The 17,526-nt window shown below is 49.5% G+C and overlaps 1 protein-coding gene across 1 annotated transcript in view; it reads left to right on the top strand.

The window, feature by feature from the left end:
• The first annotated feature begins 16,771 nt into the window (after positions 1-16,771).
• Positions 16,772-17,526, top strand: part of CDH22 (cadherin 22) — a 58,269-nt gene continuing 57,514 nt past the window's right edge. The window contains exon 1 of the mRNA XM_015647708.2: positions 16,772-16,787. The gene's annotated coding sequence lies outside the window, so the exon portion shown is untranslated. The remainder of the gene's footprint in view (positions 16,788-17,526) is intronic.

Below are 17,526 nucleotides of genomic sequence, written 5' to 3' on the forward strand. Positions count from 1 at the left end.
CATCAATCAACCTCTGCTGCTCAAGTACTGTTTAGAAAAAAAAAGAAAAAAAAAAAGAAAAAAAAAGAAAAAAAAAAAAAAAAATAAAAAAAAAAAAAAAAAAAGGAAGAAAAGGTTGTCTTTGGGTTAAAAATAAGAGTTAAAATCCTATTCTTCCTCACTCCATACAAAAAAAATATGATACTTTCATGATTTAAATGCAATGTCATATTTGAAAAATTCATAGTTCTTTCTTGTGTGTATGGATTATGAGAAAAGGGTCACAACTTACTGTTTGCTGTTTATATTGTCTGGTCAGCTTTGGGGGGTTTTTTGCACATTAAAAATAATATTGCACTAGCAAGGCTTTTTTTTTTGTAGAAAATTTTACTTTTGTGCTCATAGTCACTATCCCATAGCAGTAAAATTTGGCTGCAAATATTGCAGAGGAAATGTTTGTTTATTTGAAAGCCCTTTTTCAACCCACGGACTTTATTTCATTAGAAGGATTAGATTGTTTGTGAAAGCTTAGAAACAAAACCGGACTTCAGGTGGGATTTAATCTGCTGTTATTCCTTTAAAATACAATTACATATTTTTTTTCAAATAATTAGGTTTTATATTTTAAAAGCCCAGATGTTAAAAGTAAAGGCAAACAGTTTGAAAAAGAAGCAGTGTGGTGACACTTGGATTGTCCAGCATCCCATCACTAAAGAGTATTCATGCATAAGCCATGTATGAATTTGTGTTGTTATCTTTTAACTATGTGGTTATGCAACTGTGTTTGGGTTTACAAGCAATGACACTTCTCTGCAGATAAGTCCATGCCTATCCCGAGGCACAGGCCATTTTGAGTGATCTGCTTTCTTGACAAATTACATGTACAGCTGAGGTGGGTGTGAATCCCAGCCAGATTCCTTGCTCAAGGTGGACATGGTGTACAGCTCTTTATTGTTCTTGGGATCTCTTTTGTCTCTACCACCGGTTTATCCCATGGTGTTTCTTTGTGGAAGGGGTGCTGGATGGGGAGGGATGTCAGCAGTTTAGCCTCAGCCTGTTTGTTGCTCTGGAGTGTCCTGCCTGTGCCCTCAGCACCCGTGTCACCTTGCTCTGAGCAGTGTCACCTTGCTCTGAGCAGTGTCACCTCAGGGGTCTGTGTGTGGCTGCCCTGGGCTGCAGGTGAGGGCACAGAGCTCTGTCCTTTGGCTTGGCTACTCCAGCGTTCACAGAGCTCATGCCTGTGTGTCCCTGTGAGCTGTGTAACTTGGGTAGTCCCCGCTCTACCCCAGCAGAAAAGCCAAGTCTTTGTGGCTGGATTTGGGCAGCAAAATTTGCTGCAGACTTGGAGTATGGAGTTGGACTTGGGACTCAGCTGTTCAGCCAGCATGAGCTGGGTGTCCACTACCTGCTCAGCTCTGTGGGACATCTGTCTGTGCAGTTGTGTCCAGTTTCTGGTTTAGTTTCTGCTCTGGAGGGCTCAGGAATGGGGCTCTCTGCTCCTGCCAGCAGCCACTGCAGAAACCCATCCTCCCAGTTAGTTCACAATTTCTTTTTCATTTAGTCATCACTTTCTATTATTTGCAAAGTCCATAAAAGGAATACAGCACATTACAGTAATTTTCAATTTTATCCTTTGCAACAACTCTGCTTTCAGAGTCTAGTCCAGACTTTACTTTAGCCTGGCTCTGTCTTGCATTTTTCTTTCTTTTTACTGTCCTTTGTGCTGTGGCAGGAAGAAGGGAGTTCTGTTTTATCCAGTTGGGAAATGGTTGTTGGATGGCATTTTTGTACTGGTTCTGCAGGACAATATCTGGGTGGCAAAAGTGGGTCTTTCTTCAGCTGTGTCTGCCTTTTGTTATCCCACGGGGCTGACTGGGATGCCTGCAGAGAGTCTAGATCTAGCTGTGGGGCTTCTTGGTGATGCTGTTCCTCAGATCCTCTTGCAGTGTGGTTGGAATTCTTCTTGCAAATGGATGTCTCAGCTCTTTGACAGCATTACAGCACCTTCTTTTGAGGGTCTGTGGGACACTGTGGGCATGAGCAAGTGGTAGCTGGCAGCTGGGTGTTGGGCCCATGGCAGCCTCAGAGCTGCCTTAGCTCTTGATGTTTCCTGGTGCATGTGCAGCAGATGGGGATACAGAACTCTGCTGGGAGGGGGGAGCACAAGGAGGGACTGTTCTCAGCATGTGGTTTGTCTGGGGGTGCCTGTGCCTCAGTGGCTGGGCATGGCTTTTGTCTCCAAATGGGTTTCCAAGTGCTGTCTCAGCTGCTTCCACACTGTGCTGGCCCAGCCTCGGAGGTGGTGAGGGTGGTGAGGGTGCACACCAGTGTCAGCTGGGGTTGCTCTCCCCAGAGGTCCTAGAAGGCATCTTCGTGTGAAAGGTGAGGGACAGACCCTGCTAAGCTGAGGCCCCTGCATTTTTCTTCCTGAAAGCAGGTGTAGTTGTGCCCTTGGGCACAGGAGAGGCATCCAGCCTGAAGCTGGTCCATCTGTGCTCCAGCCCAGAGCTGGTTCATCTGCTCCTGCCCAAGGATCAGGTCTGGCTGGACCATTCATTGCTGCTACACCTGCAAGATGAAAACCAAGATGCTTTTCAGAAAGTGTCTCCTTTCTGCTGGGTGCCCCTACTCAGCATAGCAAACTAAACACAAGGCAAGGTTGCAATACTCATTGCAGGAAGGGCAGCACTTCTGTGTTCCCAGTCCTGCCCTCCTGCTCTTGGCTGGGAGATCTGCACTTGCCTTCTTTCTGCCTGCTGTGCCTTGTTCTGCTGTCCTGCTTTTACTCACTGCCTTGCCCCTCTGGCAGTGCCATCCATGGAGAGAAAAACACCAACAAAAAACAACAGAACTCATTCAGCTTTGACTCCACTCAGTGCTGCACTTTCTGATTTTGGATCTCTTGTGGGAGAGCCATGCCTTAGCTCACACTACTCAGGGCTGAGGCTCTGGGCTAAGTGCCTGTTAACACTGCTTTCACACTGTTGTGGGCAGGGTCTGCTCCCCAGACAAAGCCACCTTGCTTGTCTCACACTGTCACTGCTGTCATGTGTGCTGAATTTGGCCCTGCCTGGCTCATGATGGAAGCTGTGGCTGTGATGGAGGTGGTGCTGAGCCTGGAGCTTCTCAGAAGCACCCACGGATTTGTGGCTGCCCTGTAGGAGCAGAGCTGGGAGCATCCTGACTCTGGCTGGAGCAGTGGTGTGTCAGGGCTGGTCACTGCATGGGCTGAAGTGGTCCTGTGCTTTGGTTATGGCAGTTATGTGAGCTTTGCTGATTGGGAAGTCCTTCAAGGAATCATGAAAGCAGAATTATTTTTCCAATACCCTTTTGCAGAGACCCCTACCCCTCTTTGTTGCTCCTCCCTGCTCCAGCACTTGAGAGAACACCGAGGGGAAGGAGACATGGGCTCACTCCTCTTTGACACTGAGGCTCGCTATTGCCTCTTCAGGTGGAGTTTTGTGAATCTCTTCCCAATTTGCTGTGGCCAGTGGCATTAACAACTGCAGGTGACTTGGAGCTTGAGGTCCTCAACTCACCTGAAGCTGCCAATGGCCAGAAGCTTTCCATAGTGATGGGATGTGAAGGTAGTCGCCATAGAAACATCTTGGGCAATAAATGGAGCCTTGAAAGCCCTGCCTGCCTTTTGGCAGGAGCCCACATGTGAATGTGGGTACAGGTAGTGGTGTTCACCCTGCAGACCAAGGCTGGGAGTGAGACATTTGGAAACATCAGCTGTAAGGGCAAGCACAGGATCTGAACACTGCTGTGCTAAGCTGGCACTTCCCTGAGGTTTTGATGGCAAAACAGGGTCAGAGCAGGAGGGTGTGATGTGGTCACTGGCTGGCAGGAAGGAGCTCATTCCCACAGATGAGCTGTCCAGTTCTGTGCAGCAAACAGCCCCTCCTGGGTGCTGCAGCCACAGGCTTGGGGCAGCTTCATCCCCAGTGCTGAGCCTGGGGACACGGCACAGCTGCTGCAGGTGATGCCCATCTGTCTCTGGACTCCACCTTGAGCACTGCTGCCCTTCCCTGTGCTCTGGCACAGCTGTGTACAGGCAGACCCAGCCTAGGGAGGGCCCCATGCTCACCTGAGAGGTGTTGGAGCTGGGTGCCCTGGGCGTGTGTCCCCTTGGCCCTGGGTCTGCCCCCTTGGTGCCTTTCTGCTGCCCTGGCTGTTTGCTCACAGCCTGCCCAGGGAGCCTGATCATCTTGGTGGGAGCCTGTGGGGCAGGTGGAGCCCTTGGCTCTGAGGCCCCACTCTTGGCCAGAGGCAGCGAGGACAGATAAAGGTTTGGCTGGTCCAGAGAAACCATACTGGTCTGCCCATCCCAGGAGGGAAGAGAGCTGGAAGCTGTGGGCCAGGCCCTTGTTCTGGCAGCCTCCTGCTCTGGAACGGGTGTTCCCTTGTGCCAGACAGTAACTTCTGTGTTTGCCTGGGGATGCTGCACTCCCTTTTCCAGTCCTGCTTCCTTGAGTCTCTGTCTGTCACACTGGGATTATCTCCCTCTGCTCCGACTGCAGCTGCTTCTCGGAATCCCAAATCCACAAAATGCTATTTCTCCAGTAATTCTTGTCATTAAAAGTGGCTCCTAAGCTCTGAGCACCTCCTTCTTTCCTCATCACCCTCTCTAGACGGAATCAGTTTGAGTTGTGCACAATCTAACAGCGAGAAAATCATCTCATTAACCTGGAACAGGACACTGGTTTGTCCCCCGCCCCTGCCACTACCAAACTTTAGCGTTACCCTTGGATCTGTCTGTATTTTCACTATTCGGTGGTTTCAGCTGAGTGAAAATGTGCTTTCTTTGCTATTGTTATGGCCCCAGCTAGGCGTGTGGCTGTTGCTGACAGTGTTGTGCCTGTGTGGGAGAGGGAATTGTTTCCCCGGCCACTGGAGTCTGGAAGGTCGAGGACGGACAGGTGAGGGAGGGGGTTGCTTTGAGAGCTGGATTTCACCAGCTTTCTGAGCTTGGCTGCCTTCCCACTTATGAAATACAGCTAAACCTTTTGATGGCAGGTAGGAATAGCTGAGCATCAGCAGAGTCCTTAAGAAATTACATCCCTGCTTAAACTTTTAAAACTCAGCTGAACACCCATTTGCTACAGCCCTCCCGGGCTGTTTCCCAGCGGCACGGTGTTTTTTCCAAAACAACTCCCGCTGCGGCAATGCTGTCCCGAGGCAGGGCAGCCCTTCTCCGGGCATCCCCAGGAGATGGGAATTGGATGGGAATTGGATGGGAATTGTTGCCGTGCAGCTGCCGGCTGTTGCGGGGTGCGAGGTGAGCCGTGCCCGGGGGGCGCAGGGCGGGCGGGGGGCTCCTCCTCGGGCCGGTGCCGGCAGAGGGAGCCATCCTTCCTCCTTTCCTCTGCACAGCCCGCCGTGACAATTAACCAATTAATCGGAAAGGTGCTGTGAGAGGTGAGCTGAGAGCTCGGATCCTCTACTGGCCAATGGCTCTGCTCGTCTCGCTGAGGCTGAGAGGTGTCCGTGTCTTTCCCAAATCCCTCTTTCCTGCTTTGTTGCCCAGGTTCACCTCTCAGGTGAACCCTTGGGTGGGTTTGATCTGGCCCAGCTTCTTGTGGCCATGCAAGACAAGAGCAGCCTCCGTGGCAGGTGTGGCAGAGGCTGATGCCAGCGTCTTGGCCAGCTGGCTGTGTGGGCAGGGATCGAGCCCCAGGTGTGCAAAGGACTGGGGCTGCCACCGTCAGTCCCCATGGCCTGGGAGACCAGGGGCTGTGGCTGACCCTGCAGATGAAGACATGGCCTTGCCTAGCCCAGGAGTTGGCAGTGGATCAGTGAAGGCAGACGAGGGCTTTTGAGCTGGAGCTGTGAAGTCCTGCCTAGAGGACTGACTGTTGTGCTGACAGATGATGCTCCTGTCCTCGGTACAAAGCAATGGATGTATGGAGTGAATGCAGGCTCCGAGCCTTCCCCAGCTGGAGTAGCCACCACAGGTGAGCATTTATGGATTTTGCTCTGAAAAAGCTGTATTTGTGTAGCAGGAGACTCGTGTCTGGCTGGGAAGGATGCTGGAGCCGTCAGTTGAGGCTTTAATTGGTTTTGCACCTAGAGTGCTAATGTATTTTAGTGGATTGGATGGGAAGTGGGGTGGTGCTTGGCTGCTCCAGAACTGGAGATGTGAGCTCACGTCACAGGACTGAGAGGCTCAAAGCATTGTGCAAGGAGAATGGCAGCTTCTCACTCTGCCACAGCTGCTGCTTTCTGGTTAATGCATTTGGAAGGCTTCAGTCTGATTTCCTCTGCTCTGGCTGTGAACATGGCCTGTACTGGTGCTGCCAAGTGTTTTGGGCCTGTTGTGGGATAGCCTTGGTAAGCAGCTAAGCCCCACACAGCCAGTTACTCACTCCCTCATTCCCAAATGGGTCATGGGAAGAGTAAAAGCAAGAAAGCATGTGGGTTGAGATAAAAATGGTTTAATAAGTGAAAGTGGAAGAAGAGAGAAAGAAAACAAGGGATGCAAAGGCAAACACTCACTGCCTTCTGTGCATAGGCTGATGTCCAGGAGTTCCTGAGCTAAGGGTGGCAAACCCCCCAAGATCCCTCCTCTCCCTTTTTATTTCTGAGCACGATGTTAGATGGGACAGGGTAGCTTTGTGGTTGATCTGAGTAATCCACTCCCAAACTCTTGTGCACCCCCAGTCTGTTTAGTGGGGGACATGGTGAGAAGCAGAGAAGGCTTTGACACTGCAAACACCATTTGGCAGTAGCTAAGGTATCAGTGTGTTACCAGTTTTGTTTTGGTCACAAACCTAGAACTCAGCACCAAGCAAAGCTAATTAACTCCCTCCCAGCCATACCCAGTCCAGGACAGTTAAACAGTCCTGGACAGTTAAAAGTTAAAACTCTTAGTGCTCATACTGAGGGAGATGCCTTGGCAAAGAGTCCCTGCCAGACCTGGGCATCAGGAGATGGTATCCACTCTGTCCTGTGTGTCTGATGGCCAAGGCACACTCAGGCTGACCAGGACAGGGGCATGGCACAACCTGGGGTGCTGCAAGGCATGGTGTGTGTTGGGACAAGCTGGAGAAACAACAGAGTGCTGAAAAGCAAGCCTTGGTAAACAGGACTGTGTGTCAGTGGTGAGCTGCTCACTCAGCTGGTGTAAATTATCCTCAGTCCTTCAGAGAGCTGGAGCTGGCAGGACAGAGTCTGACCTGTGACTGCTCAGCATCTCCCTTCAGTTCCTGGCCACAGGCTCCAGTCAAGTTTGGTGCTTCTAGGGAGAGGCATTTTCCAAACCTTAGAATGTCCCAGAAGGAGAAAATCCTGCAGCTGAGCTTATAGCTTACTTATTGCTTATAGTAAGCACTGTCAGGGTTGTGAAAAGCTGCTGTGAAATAGAAACGAGAGGGAGGGACTGTGAAGCACCAGGCTGGAAGGCTTTTTCTTTAAACTTCAGCTGAGCTGGGCTTAGGCAGAGGTAGGACACAATGTCTGGTCCTGGTTTCCAGAAGGCAGCACATGCATTTCCCTTGTGAGCGATCAAAGGCTGGGACTGAGACTCATCTCTGTCTTTTTTATATCTAGTTGATCACTGTGCTATCTGGTGCTTCCCTGTATATATATGTAGTATATATAGAAATAGCTTTTTTCTTTTCTTTGTCCTCTTCTACACAATGCTTGGAGTTTTTGATAACTTTTTATGTTTTGTATGTTTTTGTGTGTGAGGTCTGTTCCTATGTGTCCCAAGATGTTGAAAGGTGTTTCAGGACTGAATGCTCCTTCAAGTCCATGGGGGCCCAGGGACTGCCCAGATGCAGTGCTTGTGTCTGGCTGGGTCCTGAACCTCTCAAAGGTTTGTTATCAGCCCTGCTCAGGGCAGCTGTGTCATGTGTTTCTGTTTTGGAGTCACAGTGACTGTGTGTTCAAAGTGTGAGTTTTGGTGTCACGCCACGGTGAGGTGTGATGGGAGCGGTGAGAGGCAGGACATGTACAACTCAGAGGCCCAGGAGGGACTAGAATGGCTTCTTGGCTGGACACTGCTTGGCTTTGGACACCCAAACTCTGCCTGAGGTTGCTGCCAGCCCAGCAGCCTGAGATAGGTGGTGGTTTGGAGAGGAGGACGCCTTTTGTGTGTGCTGCAGTCCTGGTTGACACAGTCCAGTGTCCATCTGGAGCAGTGGGGATGTGGAGATCAGTGTGGCAACACACAGGGGATCCATGTGCAGTTTTTGTGAGTGACTGCATGGACTGGGCATGGTGGGCTCTGGACTGAGGACTTGGGGCTGTGTGAATGGGTTCAAACGTGACTGCCAGCAGAGGAGCTAGAAAGGAGTGCAGAGGGAGAAGTGAAGCAGCCCAGAAGACAAAGGGAGTGCAAGCAAGGGTCTGCAGTGCAGTGACAGGACAGAATGCAAAGGATCAACGTGTGTGAGGGTGACAAAGCTGGAGAAAACCATACAGGAAAGTGGCTGTGTCCTGCCAGTTCTCCCTCTTTCAAGCTTGGAGGGAGAGTGGGGAGTGCTCAGAGCCAGCGTCTGTCGGCTGCTTTGGTTGTGAGGCTTTCACTGTCACAGTGGCTGCTGTACTGAATGGAGAGGGCTGGGTCAGGGAGTCCTGCGTGTGCCCTGGGCAATCTCAGGGAGATCCCTTGCTGAAGCAGTGCCAGCCTGGGCTGGGGCAGGAGGACTCACAGCTGCAGATGGCTGCACCCAGCGTGTGAGCGTCTGTGCCCCTTCCTGCACACTCACACTCTCACGTGTTCCAGCACAATCCTGCTTGCTCACGTGTATGTATATCTCCTTCCTTTCATTCTTTCACATGCACTTTGTCCATTTGCTTTTCTGTCCTCCCTGTTGCTACTGTAATCTCTCTCTCTCTCTCCCTTTGTTGCCTGGGCTGCTTTGCTGCCTCATATTTCACCGTGGCCCTCTTTATTCCTTTTGATAATAGTAACTTTAGAACCTACATACAAGGCCCCAAGGTCTCTGCTTTGTGCAGATACATGAGGAAAGACCCTTCAAAGCCTGCATGCTGGGTTGAGGAGATTCTCACAGTCTCCCTATTTCCAGGAGTGGCAGAGGCAAAGGGCTGGATTGTGAAATAAGGCCTGTGCAAAACCTCACGCTGTGTCCTCTGTCCATCCAGGAATGTCAGAAGTGAAGATGCCGGTCTTGTTTGATGGAGTTTTACACCAAAGCCCTGAACCCCAGTGCCTGATGGAGGAGCTGAATGATTAATCTCCCTTTATCAGTTGTGCTGAGCAGAGTGGTTATTCCCAGGGCTCCCAGTCTGTCCCTTCCTCATTGTGCTGTTGGTTTGGTAGTGACATTAAAGTGAAGCTACTTGCAAATTCTGTTCCAGTCTGCTGTGTTCACGTGCTTCGAGCTTTCAGAAATGTTCTCCCTTTCAACTGCAATTTGCACATTTGGCCTCTGCTGAGAGGTGATGCTTCAATGGGATGCTGAAGTCTGGTGGTTGGAAAGCAGTGTTTCTAGTGATGCACTGAGCTTTGCATATGTGATACCCACTATATTTCCTGTGCTTGAAGGCCCTGTGTGGCTGCTGGATGCTGGTTCACAGTCTGCAAATACAGCACTGGGGGGGTGGTGGAGGAGGAATCAAATCTTTTTCTTCACTCACCAAATGGTCAGAGTTTATTGCAGAGGGAAGGCTGGTACTGTATCTGGCTTGCAGAATCATATCCAGAGACCCACTGACTGTGATGGAGCTGTCCTGCTCCATCACGATTCAGACTGAAATTAGCAAAGGGCTCTGAAATCAGGAGACACATTTAACACTTTTTGTCCCTCTTAAAGTCCTCCAAGGAATGTATATCCTGTGTGTAGTGGTCTCTTTCAGCCTTGTTCAGCCTCACTCCAGTTTTCTGATGCTTCCACTTCAGCTCTCTCATAGGTGAACTTTCTGCTATTTATGCCCATGTCCCGAATCTCCTCGCTGAAAGCTGGATTTGGGAAAAGAGCAAGCAGTAAACTCAAAAGCCATCACCTGTTCCTGTGGTTTGCTGCTCTTTGCAGCCCTTTGGGTTTATATACAGCAAATGTCTCTTGCAAAGTCTGTCCCTGCAAACAGCAACAGGTTGTTTTGGGATGTCTGCTTCCCCCATGATTCCTCTTTGAGCAACATGACCTGTAGGCAGGGTCATGACTCAAGACCAGTAGAAGGAGATGGGAGTGGGCTGTAGCAGTAGGACCCTCTGTTCTTGTCTCTGCAGTAGAGAGCAGAGGGGCTGTAACACCTGTGCTGGCCTTTTCCTGGCACCATGGACCACTGTGGAACCTTTTTACCAGCACTTGCATTGGTCACTTGGTTGGAGCTGGCTGTCAGCAGGTTCATCTCCTTCTTTCTTTGGGCAAATTGCCTCAGAGAGCCTGAGCACATTTTCTCTGGAGAAACTTGGTCTCTTTTCTGAGCCACAGAACTGGGAGAAGATGTCATTTGTGGATGCAGCAGGGTGGGCAGCTCAGGGTCCTGCACATGAAGATTTTGGGAATTCCTCGGAGCACCATTCATGTGTCAGTGCTGGCAGCAGAGAGCAAAGCCAGGGGTTCCCAGAGCAGGTGGCCAGGGTCCCTCTCCATGAGATGTCTAGTCCTGTCCCAGGCTCACCTCCCTGCCAGAGGGAAGTGGGTGGTAGCTGTTGCTGCCTTTAGGTCTGCCCCTTGTTGCTTGCACCTTCCTGCAGCACTCAGGAGAGCCCCTGATAGCTGAAGGTGGAGGAGGAGAGTGATTTCTCCCTGGGCAGGTCATATTGGAGAAAAATAAACTGGATCTGGCCAGGTGAGATTTTTGAAAAGTACCTGTAAGTTCTGTTGGGGCTGCTCTGTGGTGCTGCTTCTCTCAGGCTGTGTATTGCTCTGGACTCATCCTGAAGCTGATTGGAATGTGGAGACTGGCATCATTCTGCTTACAGGGGACTTGTGAGAGGTGTAATATTGCTGGCAGAGCAGAGAAAATTGGTGTCTGTCCAGTACAAGGCACTTCAGACAGGACAGAAATGGAACAGGACCTCATCACCTGTTGTAGCATTTACTGGGGTGTGTTGGAAGACCCAGGATCTTCCCTCGAGGGAAAGAGGAAGGACCAGCCCTGGAAAGAGCAGTGGGACTGATATATCCCTCTGTAAACTGTCCCATCACTCCTGGTCTGCAAACTCTCCTCCTCTTGCTAGTTAATATTAGTATTCCGTTTGTGGAACGGGCGATGCAATTAACACAAAGGTACAGTCATTCATTCTGACTGGAGGACTCATGGGATCAGATGTACTGGGGATAGGAAGCGGAGGCTTTCTGCTGGGAAAGAATGTCACAGCACAGCGGACACAGAAATGAAAAGCTATTAATAATGATCCCGGAACTTCACTTCCATCAGCTGTTTATTTAAAGGTGCTCCATATTCAAAGCCTCCTGATTTATGTGGGCAATAACACTCACAGTCCTGGGATCACTTTTTTAAGCAAGGCTAATGGGGTGAAACCATCATACTGCGACAGTAGAGATCAAGCTGGGAAAATGATACTGGAGAGAAAAATAAACTATTGCCTAGATAATCCCTGAGCTACACTGGGCTGGGAGCTGGTGTGAGCTCCCTGCTCTTCCAGCATTTATTAAGGCTTTTACTTCCCTTTTTTTTTCCTTGGTCTTTGTGAACAGAATTTAGCAGGCATGGAAGGATATAAAAATTTGATTCTACCAGAATGGATGTTAAAACGCTTCTTCATTTGCATGCAAGTGACCTGGGACTTGTGGTTTCTCTGTCCCTGTCTCCAGAGCTCCCATCCTGACTCGGTTCATTCCCAAAGGACTGGTTCCTCTGGGGAAAGGTGTCTGCACCCTCTGCTGCATGTGTTTTGCCTGCACAGTGGTGGCTCAGGATTGCCTGGGGAGACACAATTGGGATGTTCTGGGCTGTGGTACAGAGGGGACAATGGGATGCTCTGCTCTGGAGGTGTCTGGTTTCCATGTGGGTTCTCTTTATGGGGCTGTTTGCCCTTGCAGGGAGAGCTTCTTGGTGGGGCCCAAGTTGGGCCATTGACATGTGAATTGGCACAAACTCATAGTGGTTACCTTGTTGTGCAGTTAAACCACGACAGGAGGCTGAGCACAAACTGCAAGAAGGGCTCATGGCAGGAGAAGCATGAATGTGGTGCTGGATTCTTGTGGCTGCAAGTGAACCCTTGGTGGACAGAAGCTGCTGGTTTCAGCAGCTCCCTCTGAACGTGGGGCAGAGTGCAGGAGTGCCAGGGGGTATGGGGTTAGTGGTGTCTGTAGGGCAGTGAGCAGCTTTTGGCAAAGGCTGGATGTTTTCCTGGGGAGGTGAAATAGCCCTGAGGCCGCTGAGCTGCGGTTTGAGTTGCTCTGGGCAGCGACTGACTCCTGGGACATGACTGTAAGCACTGTTCATTGTCAGGAGCTGGTAGTGGTGATGTGATTAGTAGAATGAAGCAAATGATTCCAAATAAATAATGCATCAATCATTAATGGTTGAATGCAAAATTTAGCCTGTTGCTCTTGTCTGCAAGTTGCTTACAAGGAGGTCAGTCCTTTATTTTGAAAAAAGGCTGTTATCTGCAGCTCGTGGGCAAACGCTGTGCTCTGAGGATTCCTGGCACATCTCCACTCCAGTGTGTAGGTCCTGGCCCAGCAAGAGGCTCTGGTCCCTCCTGGTTGTTCTTTGTGAGGGAGAGATGGGCTTTGCTTTGAATGAGGGTCTACCAGGGTGACATCCAGAGGCTCCTGTGGGGCTGTGATGCTCTGGTGCTCATTCTCAATGCTGCTCACTGCTGACCTGTTTGTGCTCCACGTGCAGCCTCAGGGACCCAGCAAGGGACACAGCAGAGCTCTGATCATCTGGGCACCCCCTCTCCTTGCTGTGCTCCTCTTGGAGATGTTGACTTTCAAACAGACTTGGCCAAAATGTACTGCCTGTGTTGGAGACTCAGCTGCCAGGGATTTCTGCCAGCTCTGGTGGGGTGTTCTGCACAGTGCTGTGTCTTAGCAAAGCATGTTTGCTGCTTCTTTGGGGGATAAGGCTGTGCAGCATTCTGTTTCAGGTTCCTAAATTCCTGTGGTACCCAGATTCCTTCTTTTATTCCTGGTGCTCAGGAATTCCTGGAGAGCAGGAAGGTTTGGAGCATCTTCTTCCAAACCAGAAAAGCCTGTCTGTAGACAGGGCAGCATTGGATTTTAGCAGGTTGTTTCAGAAACAATTTTCTTACCCATTATACTATCTTGTTTCTAATTTTTATTTAATGAGCTCCTCTGAAAAAAAGAAAATCGTTGTAACAGTTTTCTTAAGTGTGAGAGATCAGGCTGAAATTGGCATTAAGGAGACTAATTACACTCATTCTTCCACCTTTCTAACAGCTGTTTATTGCTGCAGGCTTGTCCTGAGGCGCTGAGGAAGCCACTTAGCTTGGGCCAAAGGCACTCAAAGAGGTATCTGCAGTAGAAAGTTGGTACAGGCTTCTAATCTGGGCTGTGCTCAACCAGATGATTTTGTTACACTGCAGAAAAGTACTGTGAAAACTGCAGGTGCAGCCCCCCAGGTCTTGTCCTGGTTTTTTGCTGCTCTCTTGTCCTCCCTCACAACCTCTCAGCTTCATTGTGGAGGATCCTGTGGGGGCCTGGTCTTAGTCTCAAAATGACAGTGTGCTGTCAGGGGAAGGGACTTCTTCGGTCTCATGCGTTCTGTAAAGAGGGGTTGCAGATCTCCTGTCATGAAGACTGAGGGATTTCCAAGGACAAAATTGCTAAGAGGATTAAGATGTATAGGGAAGAAGAGTGAGCAGCAGCAAGAGACCTTCCTGAAAGTGATGTTCCTGCCATAATATTTATTTCACCAGAGGACTGAGTCTGAACGTGACCTTGAACCTTGAGAAGCAAATTGAAGGAGGTTTCTTTGAACCTTTCTGACTCAGTATAATACCCACTTGTTATTCCGTGTAGGAATTTGGGGAGCCTTTCACAAGAGGTAGAGAGTTGCAGACAGAGCTATGAACATCTTCAATTTTCCATTTAATCACACAATATTGAATGATAAATAATTCATGCATCTGCCAAACATTGGCTTAAAAGAACCCAATTCCCTCCACATTTGTCAGAGCGGAAGAATTCCATTTTGTGCTTTTTTATTTTACCTTGTCCTTTAATTCTTATCCCATTGTCTGGGCCATCAGCTTTGATTCCACCTGTCCTGTTTTGGGCTCATGCCTTTCCTTTCTTGTCACTTTTGGTGGTGTTCAGGGCCTGAAGAAGTGGCAGCAGGAGGCAAGGAGGGGATTGATGATGGTCCCTGTGTGTCCTTGGGCTGTGCCACAGGTGCAGCTCTGGCAGTGGTGAGGGTTCTCTGCCTCACTGTGTGAGAGCACTTCTGGCTCCTCAAGAGGTGCTGGGGCTCTTTTAGGAATGTAACTTGTGACTTCATACAGGCTGTTGGTAAGAGAATGACTTTCAGCTACAGCTCTCTGTCCAAAATTAAAGACTTGGTCTGAGCTCTGGAGCTCTCTCACCACAGCAGGAGGAGCTCTATCCACCTCAGCAGTTGTGACAGTGATGCTGTGGTGGCTGCTTCCACCTCCTCTCCGAGACTGTTTTTAAAGACAAATTAAAAGTATTGTATTCATGTAGACAAGGCATGAAAATTCCATATTTGGAGAAGAATTGCTGCAGAGCGAGACCGTTATGGTTGAAAAACCTCTTCCCTAGGGCAAATGTTGAGATTTTCTTTGCAATTAAAATTTCTTTGAAACTTGGACTAGAGAAGATTTGGAGGGGAAAAAAAACCTCCTAAAGTTTGAAAATGCTTCTTTCCAAACAATCACAGATGCTTGTGTGAGAGCTTTAACAAATGCTGTTCCTCACAGTGTGTCTGGTAGCAGAAAGTGACTGAACATAAGAAGTCAAAAGGTTGTGAATGGCTCCTGCTCTGGCACTTGCCTCATTTTTGTATTATAATTTCTCAAGGCAGCATCAAAGGGGACAATAATTAAACTTAAAGCAACTTAAAAAGAAGGGAGAAAGAGGCATGTTTAGTCATACAGACCTGAGCATTGTGTAGATACACATTCCTCTGCAAAAACTTTTCTCAACTGTGTGCAAGCTTATTGAAGAAAGGCAGATGGAGGAATTCCTTGCTGGGAGAATTGTTCCAAGGAAGCAGAAAGAGGAAACCCAGAGATTTACTTCAAGAATAAGCATGACCAAACTTTTACTACAGATAATGGGTTTTCTGCCCTGTTATCAAAGCTGAGGCTAGGGTGACATCAGAGAGAGGACTTGATTTTATCACTGTCTGTCTGTCTTCTGTGCTCTGTATCAGGGCTGAAGACTTGCTGAAAGGCAGACTGCTACCAAATGTTGCCTTGCATGGTCTGAACCTGCATTTGGGATGTGTTTGTCCAGTAACTGGCTACATGACCCTTCCACTGTGCAATTAAAGACAAAAGTAATTTAAACATTTTAATTCAAAAGCATCTACAGTTTTGAATCCTTTTGCCACTGATCTCCAGCATTTGTACACAGTGTGATGCTATGTGCTATCCAGGTTAGTATCTCTTGCCATCTCTTGCTTGATTGGCAAAATTTGGTGGTGTTCTGGAAAGGTCACTGAGTTAGAGCCTGCCTTCTGCAGGATCCATTTCATTCAGCAGAGGGTTCAATGGGGGTTCCAGAGCTTGCAGTGGCAAAAACCTGTCTAGCTCCAGATGCTCTCAGTGGCACCAGTATTCTGGTACTTTGTTCAGCTTTGTCTGAACACTCAGACATAAAAGCCACTGATGGGATCTGCTGTGCACTGGGAACTTGCGGTGCAGTGGCTGTGATCTGTCTTGATGTGAGTGGGCATCCCACACCTTTTCTCTCAGCAGTGCTGCCATCCCTTACAGAATTAGTGATGTGTGTTCATGTTTTCCGGCCAAGGACACTGGCTTGTGGGGCCTGCAGCCAGGTTTGAATGTTGTTGGCATTCTAAAACTGCAGAGTATTCCCTGTGGGGCAGAGGGCTCAATGCCCTGAGCATTCCATTGTCCAGCCCAAAGGGGCAATCCTGGGGAACCTCGTGCATGCTGGACAGGGGCTGTGGGGGATATGGGTGGGGGCTTGGCCAAGGTGCAGTGGTCCAGCCTTGGTGTGGTCTGACATGTCTTGTCAAGAGACAGTGTGTGGGATGTTGGAAGCTTGATTGTGATACAGCTGGCTGGCCTGAAGTTGATGGTATTTTATGTCTGGCAAGATTGTCTCATCTCTCGTCTCTGTATTTTGAGGAGAAGTTTATAAAAGGGAAAAAAAAAAAAAAGTATCTTTGCCTCATCTTGTCTTACAATATCCAGTAGAGAAAGTGAGCTCCAGAGAGCCTGAGTTCATGTCTTAGCCCTAGGCCTGGAGATTATGAACCATCTTTAAGCTTTGCAGCAGCCTTGCCATGCTTGTATTACTTCCATACAACAGATCTGGGGAGTGTGCTCTAGCCAGCCTGTTCCTTTTCCCAGGAAGGGGAGCATTAAGCGGATTTGAATCCTGTTTAACAGGAGGAGACGTGGTCACAGCCCCTGTGCTGCACTGTAGGCAGTGCTGCAGAAGAATTGCTGTTGGAGTAATTGCAGGCTTTTTCCTGCCCCTCTCCCAGCAAGGGCTGTCTGAGGCTGGGCTGTTGTGCTGCCCACACACTCTCAGATGTGAGGCAGGTGGGCTCCCTGTGGATGCAGGCTGAGCTGGCACTAATTTGACACCCAGAACTGCTCTTGTGCTTGCACGTGGCCTCAGCTGTTCCTTGAACTGACAAGTGTGGATGGTGCTGGAGCCAGAGCACACCCTCTGAGCTCTCAGGTAAAGGCACAGTGGGGTCAGAGCTGGGCAGAGAATGGAGGGGGCTGGATGGTGGTGGAGGTTGGCCCCACTCTTTAGAAAGGGTCTCCAGATAGGTTTGCATGTTCTGGGAACAAGCTGGTGTGAAACTTGTGCTCTTTTTGCTTCTCTAATGATGGGGCATTTATGGCTGTTTGCTGGGGGTCAAGTAGGAGCTTTTGTCCATCTGACTTTCTGTCCTGGGTTATCTCCAAAGGTGCTGTAGTCCTGCCTGTTAGAAACAGAGCTGCAAACCATTAACAAAGCTGTGATTGTGCTCTGTGTGCATGTCCAACCTGCCTCTTACATCTCCCCATGCTCTTCCCTGCAGCCTCCCTGTGAGGCAGCTGTAGCCAGTGCCAAAGCTGGCAGAACAGTGCTGGACCTGTGTGGCTTCCTTGTGACTGGTCAGAGATATCTGCTCCAGACCTTGGGGATGCAGGCACAGCACAGCTCTTCTCATGTCCCCTTTGTCCCTGTGTGATCTGCCCTTGGGAGAGCACTTTGTAAGGAGCAGCTCTCTGGCAGCATGAGGGTCCACAAGCTCCCAGTTTTCAGCCACGGGGTTGGGATTCTGCATGCAGGTGGTGGCATTGCCACTGCTGTCCCCACCCTGAGGACTGTCCCTGCTGTGCTGCTCCTTCCTTGGCTTTGCTGGGTAGCAGGGCAGGTGCTGCAGGAAGGGTGCTCCCAGTTTGAACTCGTTCTGCAGGCAGCTAAC

This window comes from Parus major, chromosome 20 (assembly GCF_001522545.3).
Source record: "Parus major isolate Abel chromosome 20, Parus_major1.1, whole genome shotgun sequence".
NCBI lineage: Eukaryota > Metazoa > Chordata > Aves > Passeriformes > Paridae > Parus > Parus major.